General features: G+C 37.9%; 1 protein-coding gene and 1 pseudogene across 14 annotated transcripts in view; both read right to left on the bottom strand.

Moving 5' to 3' along the window:
* The window catches only part of LOC139961728 (protein CBFA2T1-like), a 157,862-nt gene that overhangs the window by 46,790 nt on the left and 99,017 nt on the right, over positions 1-12,055 (bottom strand). The gene's annotated exons all lie outside the window — the stretch shown is intronic.
* LOC139965878 (U2 spliceosomal RNA) lies at positions 1,122-1,198 on the bottom strand (annotated as a pseudogene).

The following is a 12,055-nucleotide window of genomic DNA, read 5'->3' as shown; positions in this document are numbered from 1 at the left end:
TTGTCTGCTCGAGCTGTTTATTGTTGTTTTCATAAGGTACAGTAGATCATGAGCTGTACTTTATCAAATCTGTACAATAAATATTTCCATATGTTTATTGTCTGTTCAAACTCTCTCCATCACAGTTTTCTGTACGTTCTTTGTCTGTTAAAGCCTGTCTTGAATGTTTCGTAATTTTCAGTTGTTGCATGTTAGATCTGGATCCATTGTATTTTTCTGTACATTGGATCGTCTGTTCAGACCTATAACATATTTCTCATAACTAGGCCGCATTTTTAAGCCTGTGTTGTGTTTTCATACCACAGGCAAAGGCAACAAACAATAGAGCAAGATGAGACAATTTGAAACCAGCAAACTTAAAACTATACCTCAATGAATTCAAACTTAATACACTGTACACCTTCCATTATTAACGGCATGCAGTGATAATAGTCATAATACTGACAATTTTTTAAATTTTGTTTCTGAATCCAACAGTGATTAAATGCCAACCAGCAAAACTACTCAATGGTTGTATAGACGCCAATCTGACTTTCTCTAAAGTTTAAATGAGGATATCTAGTTAAAATAGACTTGAGTATTGCCAGTGTTTATCCCAAGCTTGTTCAACTCTACACCATGCATACTGATAAATATGCATAATCCATAGTACCATGAACTTAACAGTTCATCGGCCTACATGCACAAGAAGATTAAACTGTCTTAATTCTATCCCCTCCACAAGCCCCCCCCCCCCCCCCTTACTCACCCTGACATCTTCCCAAAAAACAATTTTGCAATGAACCAAATTACAGCTAAAGTAATTATTGAAGTTAGTAGTTAATTAATGTAATACTAAGCCTACTTAGTTTAGTAGTTAACGCCGGTGCCTTCCAATCATTAGGTACCCAGTTGGAGTCACAACAAGATTTATGCGTGTCGTCCAGTTACAGAGTTGTTGACAATTGACAGTTCATAATCATGGACGCTAAATATGAATCTAAGAGACTGACTTCCGTTTGCTATCTGAGATACTTTTTTTAAGGAAAAGTCTTTCCTGGGCACGAAAACCAAACTACCAAACGACTGATCCGCTCTCAGCCCCATTCCCCTTGCATCGGGACTGTGACTGTGTGATCATCGTCAGGTGTGCATCACCATTCCCCTCGAAAGGGAACAGATATTACACATGATCTTAGCCAAAAGGCCGAGAAGCGATATCCTGTGTACAAGGATTTAAAAGTTTTAAAGTTTTCAACCACTTTTTTTTCTTCCACTCTTAATGGAAAAAAAACCTGTATCTTCCATGTTGAAGGAAAGAAAAAAGGGGCACTTTTCCAGCATGGAAAAATCTTCAAACCCTGGTTACTGTACAGTAAGCCATTTCACATCAATCAACTAAATATTACCATCCGAAAGTGTTGTCATACAGGAAATAAAAGTTGAGCAATATTTACATTCCTATAACCAGGAAGGATACATACATACATATACATAAATACATATGCATATACACATACATACGTACATACATACATATTCATAAGTTACCACAGTATGTCAACATGGCATATATTGGGTTCTATTCCACTTTTCTATTTACTGGATGGACACACAGTAGCAGATTATCACAGAGAGGGAACATTTTGGTTGATTTGCTTAAATATTTAATAGGGTAACTCATGCATGCAAAATCCCACGATATTTTAGAGGCGTCTAATTAAATAGGAAATTATCTACAGTAGTAATTGTCGGCCAATTACACACACACACACATAAACAAAAACACAGCGCACACACGCAGACCAAATCTGGAGGAAGCATGCACAGTTTGTACTAATATAAACACACTTGAAGTTGACCACCAGCAAAAGCTACAAATTGTACATAAAGTGGTGAGAGGACAACTCTTATCAGTTCTGGGGACCCTGGGAGTTTTTTGGGATTATTTCTACTGGTATTCCAGATGGAGCTGGCATCCATTTTCAAGTTGTCTGTCTTTACTAACTGAATGTAGGATCCCTTACATATAACCTAAAAAAAAAAAAAAACATTTTCGAAAAAAGTTGTTAATACCTTTAAGGTTGACCAAAGTTCACTGTATGTTTTTGATACCAGAAATTTTGAAGTAACTTTTTGTTGAGAGTGAGAGTTGTTTATTTAAAAGCACATTGATCATTTTCTTAACCAAATTTTCATCAGCTACTTGGAGATGAGCCAAAGTAGTTCCATATGGCTATATATGGGTGAAGGTGATGGTTAGGGTGTGGCTATACGGGTGGAAGTGATGGTTAGGGTGTGGCAATATGGGTGAAGGTGATGGCTAGGGTGTGGCTATATGGGTGAAGGTGATGGATAGGGTGTGGCTATATGGGTGAAGTTGATGGATAGGGTGTGGCTATATGGGTGAAGGTGATGGTTAGGGTTAGGCTATATGGGTGAAGGTGATGGTTAGGGTGAGGGTGAATGTTAGGGTGTGGCTATATGGGTGAAGGTGATGGTTAGGGTGTGGCTATATGTGTGAAGGTCATGGTGAGGCTATATGGGTGAAGGTGATGGATGCCTCTTTCTCTTAGCATACTCTTTCATCATCTCTCTGGGACTGACAAGCATCAACATACTTTTAAGAACTCTTTTATTATGTGTAATGGGGGAGGTGAGTATGGGGAAGGGGTGGGTGTGGGGAAGGCATTAAGTTGGGCTCCATTTTATAACTTATTCAATGTTGTTATTACTGAGCCTCCTTTAAGAGTCTGTATATACCACATCTGATCACCATTTTTTATGATTCCACATGCACACCATTTATTGCATATTCTCTGAATTTGACTAATTTAAAATTTTGTGTAACTGATAATTTACTAGCTCTCTCATTGCTTGGACTTTGTTGGTCAATCTATACGTTGACTGAAAATAATAAATGCATGAAAGTTTGAAATAGCATGTGTCATGCAAGTTTGGTAGAACCAGTGTTAGTGAAAGAATGGCAATGGTGACATCACATGTACATAAAATATATCCGTTATTTTGATTTTATTATTTTATTGTTGGTTATTGTTCTTGTGCGATTTCATATTCAAATCATTCATGTCAACATCATCATCACATCATTGACATTATTTATTTTTTGGCATAATGCCAAAGAAATCGACTGAAAGTTTTAGTCGAAGGACAATACTTTTTATTCAATCCATGCAAATCAGAGCGATTTTTTGTTATTTTCTGCCTTATTTAATACACTTTTCAACTTCCTTCCTTAAAACCAATAGAAGTTCACACACCTGTTATCCTTAAGCAGATAGAAAAACTTAGCTATCTATTTTAATTAGAGGTAAATATACCCTAATGTAACAGCCCACCACCTGAATAATCCAACTGCATGGTGTATCCAAACCTACATCAAAACGAAATAACTCCATACCTTAAACATCCAACATCTCATAGAGAGTGGTTGAAATATCTGAGAAGCAAATAACCCATTCTTGTTATGTGATCATTTGCAATGCCGCCCTCTATTTAATCCCGTCCTCAGTTGCCATTGTTAACAGTGAAATCTTGTGGACTTCATTGATGAAAGAAATTAAATTACCCAAGCCATAAAAGTTCCATGGTATATTATTGTCATAATAATGACAATTTAAAATCTCCCTCTATTTAATCCCGTCCTCAGTTGCCATTGTTAACAGTGAAATCTTGTGGACTTCATTGATGAAAGAAATTAAATTACCCAAGCCATGAAAGTTCCATGGTATATTATTGTCATAATAATGACAATTTAAAATCTCTTCAGGCTTTTCAGAAATTTTCTACACTAGTAGTCACATGGATGCAAGTACAAATGTCATGGTACGGACGGACGGACCGACGGACAGATGAACAGGTGGTGTCGAACCACAATTTTGTGAACCCTTCCAACTTAACTGCCGTGTGATGACGTTAATGATAATAGAATAAAAAAAAGTGAAAATTACTTGGAGATGTGTGGTATCTGATTTAACCTACATAAAGTTGCTATCTTGTTCTTCTACCGGTCGGTCGTCGTGCTAGATAAATTTCTAGAAAACGTAATAAAATCTTTTTTTGTCACACACAAATTTGAGAAATCTGGTACTCATGTAACATTAAACTAGGGTGAGGGTGAATAAACCAGGATATATTTACTAGTCTTCTGCTGGTTATACTATCTACACACCGGTAAACTTTGCTGTCCTACTCCCCTCCATCAAGCGTGTGAAATCAACGTTGTTATAATACCATATCTAATTTCTGCTATATAAATTTCAAACAGAATCCCTAATAATCAGGGAATCCCATACTTTGTGAAAAGGTTAAGGGAGAGAGTTCTAGGTGGAGAGAGAGAGAGTTTTCTAGAGAGAGAAAATAAAGAAAAGAAAAAGCCACCACTTTTTGATGACTTTGACAGCTGTATCCTTGCAAAGAGAACTAGAATGAGGAAACGATTGATCGAATTTGATTGGTCGCCAGTGGGCTGTTATAGGTGACCTATTTGAAGGATACTATGTAGTTTGTTTCCGACCAGATTATGGGTATTATAATGAGCACCAATGCACTTTTGGGCTAATTGTCGTCGTCAGAGTCAGATGTTTTATAATATGTGGACTGAATAAAATCAAGGATTCAGCAAATTTTAGCCTGATTTTTGGAATGTCAAAGATGATGACACAAAAAATGAAATTAAACTTCTAACAGATATTTTAATATTATGACTGCCATAATTCACAGATCTATATAACTGTACCTTTCGTGAAGGTTTCCCAATAGTGTAAAAATATATAACTTTAATGAAAACTTGTGTATCTTTGGCTGTATTTGCCCCATTCAGTAAAATGGTTTGATTGATTGAATTTAAGCAAATAATTATCGTAACTATTAATCGATGGCTTTAATGAATATCACCTTGAATCTTATATGCAAATTAGGCATTGCCAAATTGCTGTATAAACTGGCATCATGAAGGTGAGTCGTAATGTCTACATATTTTGAAAATCGACCTGTAGTTTATTAAAACATGTTTCGTGAATCTGATGTGATATAGACAATATTATCTAACATTCTTTGCAATTTTTCTATAGTAGGAGATGGTATCATGCACTTATCTTATAGTGATCAAAGTTGACTTGTACAAACACCCAAAACTATGAAAGTACGGTTACACAATAAATATTGTGTTGGAATGGTTTAAAGTCTTGAACCGAGCATATTCGAAAGCTTTGTCGTGAGTTTGAACCGCCTCTTTATTTTGGGAGATATTCACCCCTTAAAATAAGTCATATACTAGAAATCGTTTCTTTTTTTTTGGGGGGGGGGGAGGCGAGGCAAATTAATAAGAATAATAAGATAATTCACAAAATGAATTAAGCTGATGATTATGATGTCCTCCACTCTGACCTTATTAACCATCAAATTAATTTTCAATAACATGTCGTTTTCTAAACCTTGAAAACACTCTTTCTTGTATCAACAATTTAATAGTACAGGACACACAATGGCTACTGCATGGACACACAATGGCTACTGCATGGACACACAATGGCTACTGCATGGACACAAAATGGCTACTGCATGGAAACACAACATCTACTGCCATGTTCATCACCACCGACACCTGAATTTATGTGTTCTTTGCCATTTTCAACCATGGAGGGCCTCCAAGTTGACGTTTTGAAGCTTATGGCAAAATATTTGGGGCCCCAATATTTGTGGGGGGGGGGGTGGGAGGGGATAAGGACATTTGTCTATTCTTCCTACCCCTCCCTCCTTCCAGGCATCATTATCTGCCACTTTTAAAAGAGTGACCTATCAAAAGTAAAATTTATACTGAAAGAAGCCCTGTGTTTAAATATTGGCTAGCTGTTTTAATTGTTTTTTTAATCATCTTCATAGTACATACAGATCTGCATATCCACAATATATTAAAAATATTTTGTTCCTCTATAATTGGCCCCCCAAAACTCATTCATAATCTCAGCTGTCCCTGGTTTTATACCTAGACCTCACATCTCGAGATCTCGCTACAATTGATCAATTATCAATCAAATGGAACTTTATAGGTCACAAAAAGAAAATCAATATGTACCACCTAAAACCCTTCCAATAAATTTAGCAGATTGTTTTACTTTTAAATATGCTCGACCCAGGCCAAAGTACTTCGCCTAAACGAATCATCGCAGCACTCAAGGTTACCCCCGATGGTACAGTAATTAGCATGTGATGACATCGCCATCTGAGCATATTTCTACCTTGGTTTCCCTTGTTCCATTCAATCTGGCAGAACATTTAGGGACTAATTCGTAGTTAATGAAGTGTTAATTCCAGCTGATAGGTAACTCATTCATCTGGTATCCGTCCTTATGGCATTGCCAGGAAACTAAGGCCATCAAACTCAAAAACATCGCAATTGTACTTTGACGGCCTGTTTTGTATGTCACTGGGAACCCACTGACAACATGAGTACACCTAACACGCCACCAAAACACTGGTTTCATCTGGTTTCATTATAAACATAGTTATTTGGAGGAAGGGGGAGGGGGTTAGTGGAGTCACAGAAACAGTCACACTCTTGTTTTAAAAAAAAAAAAACTATGTTCCTTCTGAAGAAGAAGAAGAAGTCCAAACTCACTTTCTGTGAACTGTAACATTTCTCCTCCTTTTTTGTCAATTCCGTTGGTTTTCGAATAAAATACTTTCTTTGTCTGTAGATTGCCTCCGAGATCAAAGGTCTGAGTAAGGTCCATCTTTTAGGCCCTATGACTATAATTAAATTCTTGTTTTATCCCGAATTAACAGAAATGCCTCTTTTTTTTTTATGGGTTTTCTGGGTGACAAAATTTCTCTTGTTTTATTCAATTTTTGCTTTAATTACTGATCACGCACATAGAGTCATGTGAAAGTACTGACATACACAACTCAGCTACAACTACAGAGATTGTGAAGATTTTTTAAAATGTCTCCAATAATCTTGAACATTCGTTTTCCAAGAATTGCATGACTCATAAGGCTAAACCCCTCCCCAACCATCACCCCAACTGACACTCTGAAAGACATCTTCACTATAAGCCTACTGATTTTTCAACCCATTCCACACATCACCACTCATGAGCTCTACCGACGTCATTCTCGGTAGCTACTGTACCACTGGCGAAACCTTTTCTATAAAGTTGTTCTTTAGTTATGCATTTTAACCTTCAAATAGGAGGAGGGAGCTTTTACTCGGATATTATAAGTCCGATTTCTCCTTAAACCTCTCTTCTGGATCCATGTACATACTGTATGCCGCACCTGCAACATATCTGCGGAGGCTTAATCGTCAGTCACGGCGACTGGTATGAGACTCATTTCGTTGTAAGGCGGTGAAGGGGTAAACTAAAAGTACGAAGCCATTAAAGCTAAAACCGTTTGCAATTTCAGACAGTATTTACCGGCAGGTGCTGCGATGGGCCACATGTTATTTCCATATATTTTGATCATAATTTTGTAATGAAGATACACTCACAGGAAACATACCAACGACATAAAAAATAACAATTAATGGAACCTGTGAATAAGTTTTGTAGAGTTTGCTTTCTCCGCAGATCGAATGGTAAAGCAATTCAGGAGGTAATTCAATACCTATGGAAATGGATGGGAAGTAGTTTTGCAAGTGCTCGCAACAGATGTGAAAAACATCCACTTTAAAGCAGTCATTGTTTTGCTAATCAGAGACTCGGTTTCATCGGATGTAAAATTCTTTTACCTGAAGGGGACGGATATCTTACCATAGCTTCTTTTAATTATACTAAATGTTGAAACTTAAGAGAGGTAGGGATAGGTTAGTTGTGGGTGGGGAGGGGGGATAAGGCTTGCCCCTACTAACATACCCATTCTGCTTGTCAGAAAACAGTTTCAAAAGGACGTTAATTTGAAGAAATTTCATCACTTTACAAAAAATATCTTACTTTTTGAGTCGAGTTTCATCCTACCCGTGAGTACATTTCATAACTGACTTACAACCCCAAAATAAACTAACGAAAAAAGTCCTCCTGTAATTGACTGACTTTCGACCTGGCATGTCCTGTTCATAAAGATCACTAATTGTATTCTGAAATGACACTTCTTTGTACGAAAGAATAATACTTAGTTCAGGATATGATGCTTAACAAAGATCTCCTATCAAAAAATACTATTCAGTACAGTGTATCGCTTTAAGGTTATCGCATCTCTGACTTTTGGCATAAGTGGCACGTAACCACTCATTTTAGCAGATTAAAGTTAAACTATGTGATACCAATTGTGAACTTTAGATACCACAGAATGGATGAGGTGCACTTTTAATTGATCAATAGGACTGAAAAATACCAAGTCATCAAAGTTCAGTAAGTACATCTACATACCTTATTCAACCAAGGATTCAAAATAAATCCATAGATCTAGACAAAGATTCAAACAGGTAGAGAGCTATCGGCTGTTTTCATGTTTAGATTTTCCCACGATTAAAAACAGCCCAACTTTACGGAAAAGAATGACTTATTATTGGCAAATCTGGGATATATTACTAAACATTCCTATTTGTTTGACCTAAATAGATCACTTGCCAGCAAAATTTATCAACAACAAAATCATTTCAACCAGAGAACAGGGCTGCCCCCCCTCCCCAACCCCCAAAGGGGCTCTCAGGCTCAAACCCAATAGCAGGCTACTCCTGTAGGAGAGGGTTGGGTGGGATGTTGGCAAGGGCAGGACAGGTTGTGAACCCCTCCATCTACATAGTCTACCACCAGAAGTGTCCCCACACGAGCCACTCCATGGAGAATAGATCGGAGTGCTGTCACAATCACACCTCCATCTACATAGTCTAGTAGAATAGATCGGAGCGCTGTCACGTTAACCCCTTCATCTACATAGGCTACCACCAGAAGTGTCCCCACATGAGCCACTCCATGTAGACTAGATAGCAGCACTGTCACGTGAACCCCTCCATCTACATAGTCTACCACCAGAAGTGTCCCCACATGAGCCACTCCATGTAGACTAGATAGCAGCACTGTCACGTGAACCCCTCCATCTACATAGTCTACCACCAGAAGTGTCCCCACATGAGCCACTCCATGTAGACTAGATAGCAGCACTGTCACGTGAACCCCTTCATCTACATAGTCTATCCTCCATCTAGAAAATCCTACTACTATCTCAAGTGTTTCCATGTGATTTCTAGTGAAGTCATCCGATTCCATTATATACCTGCTGAAGTGTCTTCATGTGCCCACTTCCATTTAAATTAGACTACAGGAATGAAATGACCATATATGGTCAATGATCCACTCTACGTTAAACCTACACATCTGACATGTAGCCATGGGAACCTTTGCATCCAAAGAAGGTACCTCTTTCAATTGCACAATTGCAAAAAATACAAATTTAGCAAATATGTTTTTTTTTTATTGTTTTGGAGATGAAACCTTACCCCCCCCCCCCCTCCTTCCTCTCATCACTCTCTTATCATCATGGAATCTAATTTCCTGCAGTATTTTGAGGACTTTACAGCTCACTTAGTTTTCCAATCACCGTGATTTCTCCCATCAGGAACACAAACCGGCCTATAAACCCTAGATGATTTAACTCCTCCTATCTTCCTGTACTAAGCAACCAGTCAAACCTCATGGTTGCTACACAGCTGGAACATCAGCAATCACAAGATCAAAATGTTAACAAAACAATAAAATGATTATAGAATCTGGTTTGATCATCAACTATGCAATGATTCATATGTTTTGCCAATTCGTGAAAATGAGAATTGTTCTCAGTTGAAAAAAAGAGGAGAAAGAGAGGAGGAGAGATAGAGAGACAGAGGGGGGGGGGGGGAGGGGGGCTGAGGGATGATAAGAAGGACAATATAGCCTGGGGAGATCAAGGCAGCTGTTCTTATTGATTTAATACAACATAGAGGCAGGTGTGCTAACAATTCTTCCAGATAAATTCTTCAACTTGAAAAAAAAAATCTACTTTTCAGTTGCCTTGGTTAAAAGAAAAAATTCTAGGTTTTGCTAATAATAATGCAGCTGTTGTCCAAAGCAAAAACGAGTCATCTCGGAAGAGAATGAATCAGACGACAAGCTCCCTCAGAGGAGATTGTTAACAGACTGTCCTGGGTGTAAAAGCTAAAAATAATTTATGATCAGCTTCCTCCATTCCTTTAAGAGTAGTGCCATTTGAAGAAGGCACTTTACATGCAGTACACTAACATTTAGGCAAGTTACCTCAAATGACCCTTTGATCTCCTTAAAAAAAATTGGGGTGTCTTATGATTATGGAAAGGGAAGCCTCATGTGAAATATGAGGGACTGGCAAATTTTCCTTCGGAGATAATTGTTTGCAAGGTCATCTTTAATACATTCGAGTCATGAGGCCACCTACTGTAACATTGTAAAAAAACAAGCTTTTGTTACTTTAACAACTCCTGAGATATAGTACTTAAAATATTTTCACAGTTTGACCTCTGCCGACCTCAAATGACCTTCCAACTTAATCTCCCAAAATAAGATACCTGTACTCATAAAAATGTAAGCCAGCATGTAATTAAAGTCAAATTTGACTTAATGGGATTGACTATGTATGGTAAGATATTCTGTTACAAAGTTGCATCATTCAAATACACATTCACGCACACATACTGACTCTATTGCCCTTAGGATGTCTGCATTTACCCAAGTAAGCTATAACCTTAATAACAAAGTGATCTTGAAAGGGAATTCACATATATATGACATAAACATCTTATGCAAATTATGCCTTTTTGGAAATGACATATTTGTCTCGATAAGTGTGGAAAGATCAGACAGACAGTTACAATTTTATTGATCTTGTTCTGTTTTCAATTAATAAACCCTTTCTTGTCCAAGGTGCAACTTCCGATTTTAAATTCTACAAAATTTCACATTTTATACACAGTCAGGTGATCCAAAATTTTGGGAAAATCTATTTGAAATAGCTTGCTCATCAGTTTGACCTTCCCTCCTCTCCAGTTGAGGACTAGTGGAATAAACAGCCAAACAGTAATATAATTAAGGCCCGGTCACACTACAGCGATATTTTATCGGAATACGGTCCGATTTTTCCGATTTTAGGTCGAAGAGTGAGGTTTGTGGTAGTGAATGTAATGAATGCAGTGGAATATTCGAATGCCTACTTCAAATCTGAGGGGTTCTAGAACTGACTACATTCTGAAGTGACGTCACATCGAAAAAGGATAAAAATCGGAAGAGAAATCGGATAGCTATCCGATAAAGGGAAACGGAGTCAATATCAAAAGTTAGGAGAGGGCTATTCCACATCGGAATGGCTCAACAGATAGCAAATCAGGTCCTTTATCACTGTGGCTAGAAGACCCGAACGGAAAACTGGCTGTTTCGAATCCTCCGGGAAAATCGGATAGTATTCCGATAAAAAATCGGTATAGTGTGACCGGGCCTTTACTCAAGTCGTTTTCTCTTCTTCCTACCATGTGGCATCTTTATAAATTTACCTCATGTTACTCTTTTCATTATCAACCCCATGTTTATCAACTTCCTCTGAAATCCTCAGAACATACAGAAAAAGTTTTAAAATTATAAGCTGACTTCTACACTTTTAACCATTTTTACATGCTGGATGGTTTTGGAAAGCCATCATGGCCCTTCAAAGAGGTTGCCCTCAAATTTAAGCGATTCCACTCACCGAAAAAAGCTTAGTGATTGAAGAGGGTCAATTGATATCTGGATGACCTTTAAATAAAACACCAGAAGCCTGCCTCCAACAACCAGCACCATATTTCAAGAAGAGAGCCCAGTCCCCTACCTCCTTGTGGAGTTGCGGGTGGCAGCATATTTGTTAACTCTTAATATATATGCAGCAACACCTCTTTTTTTTAAACCAGCCGTGTGTGAATGCTTAAGCAGACTGACTGAAGGCCGTGGTTACATTATGGATTGGACCCAGCGCTCGTTGTTCATCATTAAATGAATTTTGAAGCCCTTCACCTCTACATTTGACTCGTGCTTAGTATCAGAGCCCGCACTCTCGAAACGACCAACGGGGGAGGTTG

This window comes from Apostichopus japonicus, chromosome 3, assembly GCF_037975245.1.
Source record: "Apostichopus japonicus isolate 1M-3 chromosome 3, ASM3797524v1, whole genome shotgun sequence".
Classification (NCBI taxonomy): domain Eukaryota; kingdom Metazoa; phylum Echinodermata; class Holothuroidea; order Aspidochirotida; family Stichopodidae; genus Apostichopus; species Apostichopus japonicus.
The sequence above is the reverse complement of the archived record's forward strand: the minus strand, read 5'-3'. Positions and strand labels throughout refer to the sequence as shown.